The sequence below is a fragment of the Anser anser genome (genome assembly GCF_964211835.1).
Source record: "Anser anser genome assembly, chromosome: 2".
Classification (NCBI taxonomy): domain Eukaryota; kingdom Metazoa; phylum Chordata; class Aves; order Anseriformes; family Anatidae; genus Anser; species Anser anser.
In genome coordinates, this window is record NC_139721.1 from 117,738,578 (window position 1) to 117,744,378 (window position 5,801).

A 5,801-nucleotide genomic window follows, 5' to 3' on the forward strand; every position below is an offset into this window, starting at 1 on the left:
GTATATATTTTTAACATTTTTTTTTAACATATAAAATGTTAAAAACAGTAAAAAGGAATTTATATAGTCCTCACAGAGGAAACAAATACTTACTTCATTTTATACACCTGAGCATGTTAAAATGTTAGAAACGTAGTTACATTTTCAAATTACCTTATCTCAGCCTTGTCTTGATGCTACGCAATTATGATAATTAAAGAACTTTGGTTTATGGCAATCTTCAATTAGATTTCACTGATTTTTAAAACACCATTAGATTAAAACCTCTCATCCCATCCTTAAATAGCGTTCCTACTAATGTTCTACATTCAGAGTGGAGGTGCAGCACTGCAGCAATTTAAGTTGACATAAAATCAGGCTTGTGCGATTCTCCTTTTGCTGACACCCAATCAGTGCTGGCTCTGGCACTGTCATCTCTTGATAATCCGGTTCAGAAGGACTGATCCAGCAAAAAAAGAAAGCCTACCTCAAAAGAGGCATTACTGCTGAACTCTCAGAACTGGTGCAGGAAGAAAACGTGCAGCAGTGACAAGGTTATAGGAGCTCCGTCTTTACATCCACATACATGGTTGTGAACACACACTATCAGAGCACTAAAGAAGATTTGGTTTAATCAGGTCTTTCAGGGAAAGACTTGATGCATTCATTTTCTGACCACAGGACTCTACTGTTGTATCTCAAACCTGTGTTTCATCTGTAGTTTTCTTGATACCTTCTATTCCTTCCACATTTTCAACACTCACCTGCCAGTCTCTTCCTTGAACTATGCTATTTTGAAATAGTTGAAAGTATTAATTATGTATTTTCTGTAGAGGTTTTTCCCTCCCTTCATTTAGGGCACAACAAAGCCCTTCAGCTGTTTCTGATTTACCCTGTTTCAAAGTTGGCTACTCCAGTAAAAGCTTCACTGCTAAAGTGTGGGCTTTCAGGACGTGCTTCTGTACTATCTATTTTGGTTTCAGATTTCTTAAGATGATCCTACTCATTTTGTGAAGTAATGAGCAAGTTTCCTGTTGCCTGTAAAAGACAGCCAAGAGATGCATCCAAAGAGATTGTGCTCTGTAATTAGAATATGCTGTGAAGCAAGTTACTATTGGAAATCTTAGCTGAGGCAGGCGATGCGTCTTGTCTGCTACAGGACAAATGCACCACACCTCTGCACCATCAGCTGCAGCTACAGCCACATTACAGCCCAAGTATTGCAGAAGATGGAAAAAACTGCTCCCTAGTAATGTAAAGATTACATGTCCTGATGATGGATTATTGCAACTCTTTAAAGGGAAAGAACAACACCCCGTTTACTTTTTAAAGATTTCAGTTGCATTATAATAAAATGCCTGTGGTAGAGAACAAAGGCAATTCAACAATGAAACTATTAAGAGTTAAAATAATCAGTGGTAGTGAAGTAGTTTAGTTTGAATTGATTCCAGGCTAACGTGACCAGAAATTCAGGAATGCTGCATATATTACAGACACAGCCAAGTCTCTCAGCAGTAGGAAATTATTTTTCAAGGTTATCAGTGGGGGTAAAATGGGGTGAAGGTAATAGAAAGGAGCTGGCAGTTAGTAAACAGATGTTTACCTACTCATAAGATTTCAGCTCCAGGCAAGAATAAGATAATTTGTTTGATTAAACTGTAAAGAGTAATGTGTCAGACTGCATAATTTTATTCAGACTTGGAGCCAAAAGCTTTATCAAGTGAAAGCATGTGGTACATTTCAGGTTGGGAGAAATTCATTATAAACTTTTGTTTTACAGGACAGCTGACATTCTATTTCCCTTTTTGCTTTGAGAACTACTATGTGTGTGTAAATGAAGGTCTAGTCTTCAGAAGAATTTTTTCCTCCCTTCTATCTTAAAAAAACGTGGCCTGAGGTCACATTTTTAAAGCTGATAGTGGTTATTGATAAAAGCAAATATAGCATGCGCCTAGTGAAACCACGTGCTCTAGCGTAACCCCCCCCACACACACTTTAAGGTAACCCCAAATGAAATTAAAGACTAAATCTGTATTCAAATACATTCGCAAAGAATCCCAACAATTAAGCTGTAGGGTGATGAGTGAAAAGCTGTACACACAGGTTATGTAACACTTACAAACTTAAGCATACTTAGTAAAATAGCCGAGTTTAACAAGGCTGTTTTGACCTGGTTCCCTGTCCAGCTACAGAAGCGTGTGCTAGGATGCAGAGGTGAGAGCAAGTGCTCACAAGTGCTTCTCTACCACCGTTGATGAATATCAAGCTTCAGCACAAGGAATATTAAGGGGGAATTGAAAAATAAACACTCATTTCAGGGTAGCACAGAAAGGCTCTTGTCTGGCTTGGAAATAGGTGCTAGAATATTTTCAGCAACATCACCTCCTTTAGGCTAACTGTCATTGAATAATAAATAGATCACACAGATCATTGCATAATAAATAGATCACATACTCCAGTCCATGCATCGCCAAGGGTTGGATACAGCCCCAGATGAAGTTAGCAGGGGTGGATACAGGAGGGACAAACCCCACAGCTATATCACATAAAGTGGGAGCATATATTCCACCAGCCTGTCGCAATGGGAGGGCTACGAGGGCCCCAAGGTGCCCCTCTCCCTTCCAGTAAATCAGTGAACTGACGTCAGCTGCATTCTGTGCATCTGCAACAAGCCAAGAAGCACCAGAGGGGGATTTAATTTAAAAAGAGTTGAAACTTGTACCATATGCCCTCCTCCCCACCATCTGGCTAGGGGGGACATTTTGTACAAATCCAGCATGCCAACTGCCTATTCAGAAGGAGAAAAGAAAGTTCCTCTTTCGGTAAAAATATTAGGCAGTTCCCATTCCATCTTTAGGGGCCTCCAACGTAATCCAGATCTATGGAGGAGTTCTGCAGATGCAACCCTATTTATAGGCTTCAGAAACTGGCAATGATAGATCAGGGAAAAGCTTGTTTCCCTGTTTGAAATTCAGCCTAAAGTAAATTATAACCTGAAATATTACATATTATGTTTGAAAACTGCTTAGAATCTGTTTGTATCTAAACACATACATGATTTCTATCATATATCTTCCATATTTCATATCATATTTAAGGCCATAAGATCATATTATTATTATAAGCAGGTATTAAGTCACGATTATGAGATCATATTTATCATATCATATTAGATAGAAATAAATACATGATGCAGGATATTATATTTTATCATACAGATTTATGATTAGGCAAATCAAAGATACATTTATATTTATCATTAGGTTATTTATCATTAGTTTCTGTCTAATCAAGTAGACATCTAGCCATATATCTATGCCTTATTTAATATGCTGTATTGAAAAAAATATATACACATCAAGCTATAACCATTTCTGATTCATTACTCATTGACCTGTGAAAAATCCTCTATCCAGAGAGAATAAAACAACACAACTCTCATTGGAAGACCCTGAGATTGTAGGAGCAACACAGATAAGTTAGAAGTTGCTAATGTATGTATGCAGTGAGCATCAAAATCTTGATTTTGCTACTTTCAAGGCTGCAGAACAGGACTCCCAGAGAATTTTCTGTAGTGGGTATAGATACCAACAAACCAGGTTCTTAAAAAATTGTCTTTTATATCTGCTATGATTTTCACTCCAAATTGTCTTCTGGTTTTGACAAGTTATCTTTGATTGTTTACAGCCTCACATCTTCAGTATGTGTATACACTCTGATGCTGTTTTTCACTTCCTGGGACAGATTACAAAGGATTTTAAATAAGCTAACCTTAATGTTTCCAATTTCACAGAGTCACAGAATGGTTGAGGTCGGAAGGGAACACTGGAGATCATCTGGTCCAACCTCCCTGCCAAGCAGGGTCACTTCGCACAGCTGGTAAACAGTTCCTGTTGATAAAGTTTGTTACATCCAAAGCCAAAGCCCCACTGAAATATATGAAGCGAGAACTAGGTTTGAAGAAACTACGCTTTGCAGCAGTTAAGCTATTACATCCTACAGAGTCTAATCAAGACGCTTCTTCTAGGGTTGCAGCTTAACAAGTGCAGAACTGTAACAGAGAAACTGAAAATCAGTGAGAAAAAATACAGTCCATTTTTAGAGTTGACAAAACCTTTGAAATTGCATTTTTCTGTGCCATATACATGATGCTTGTGACAAAAGGAAAAATATTGTTTTCTATACACACACACCCCAAGGCCTAGGCCATTTCATTAAAGAAGAAAGCCCATTTTGAACAAAAGAAAAGGTCACTCCATACATTTCTACAGCCATTCACACAGTGGCTTCTGAACCCGAGCAAAACTTTTTAGCAAATATTTGCTAATGAATTCTAGCTTTACTGCAGATATACACGCTTCTCAAAGCACTTATCTTTAAGCAGAACTAATTTTTGTTAATTGTACACAATTTTGAACCAGCTTAGCCATTTGTGACAGTATTTCTATTCAACCTTTTAAAATGGTTGTGGCATGACACCCTGTCCTTCCATGTAAAATGCTCCCGCTCAAACAGTGTTTCCTTGGTGCACTGTAATTGCTCCAAGTTACTCCCGTAGTTGTAGTAACTACATGAAATTTGTTCAGGTTTAAAAGTTTCCAACACCAATGCCAGCAACTCCAAGTCTGTGTAAAGAACTGCTGCAACTGTGTTTTTAGATGTAAGCCCTCATTGAAAATACCACTCATTGCTGTGAAAGGCAACCACTGTTATCACTAATTCAGGTTCCTCCCTTTGTCCTAAGGACTGAGTTCAGCCTGTAGTGGCCTATAACAAGCTTCCTGTGGATGTAAAGCAAAGATCATAAAGAAAGAGGTGTGGCACAGCATGAATACCAGAGAAAGGGTACAACCAAAAGTCTAATTCTTATAATACTGATGTATTAATAGCATTTGCAGTCCCTGGGCTTTAATATCATATTCTTTAATATTACGTGCTAGGTCCTGGAACTGTGTGATTATATCAAAGATGTTTGCCTATGCTGAAAAAAGTTTCTAATCCTTGTAGCTGCATAGAAAAACTTGAAAGTGTGAACCTTAAAACCTGAAGAATAGAAAGGCCAAATGAAATTCTTCTGAAAAGAAATCAGAATTTGAAAGGCTAAGTCATTTTTGTAATTGTTGGGATTGATACTGCTGGAATTTGTAGCATTCAAAAGCGTTTTCAACTATTTTTTTTAATGCCTCTTGAGCATTCTATGCTCTAATTTGTTTTAAAATATAGTAAAAATGTGGCTGCTGTAATTCTGTCTGATTTCCTGGAGAGAAGTGTTAACATACACACGTCGTGTGTACTGAGTGCACACGAGCCCAATACATCTTAATTGTAGCACATGTTCAGTACATCTGACGGTGCTCAGTAGGACAGACTGCAAACATTTTGTAATTGATCTTTGCACGTAAGTCGGACACATCCAGAACTTTTTTAAAATCTGAAAATCCAGCAGGAGGAAGTTTCCAGGAGATTACGCACATAGTAAAAATAGATGCAGGCCCTGAGACGTGACTGCCTTGTTCTAAGCCATAGGCTACCTCCTGTAAGGCCATAGTTTCTCATTGTCTCTTGTAAGGCAAAAAAGTCATTGCGATAAGCTAGTTTGGTAACAGCACAGCTTAAGAAATTCACTTAAGTAAACAGGAATTACAAGCTTTTGTTTTGTTTGACTGTCTCAGGACTTCAAATGTTGATGGTTTTCTTGTCTTTACATGGCATTAGAAATGTTAACATCAAGGTCCCTTAAATTAAATCTAATGGATCTGTGTTTGGCAGACTCATTCACAGTATGAAAAGGGAGGAAGCAGTGGGATGGGACAGAGGGAATT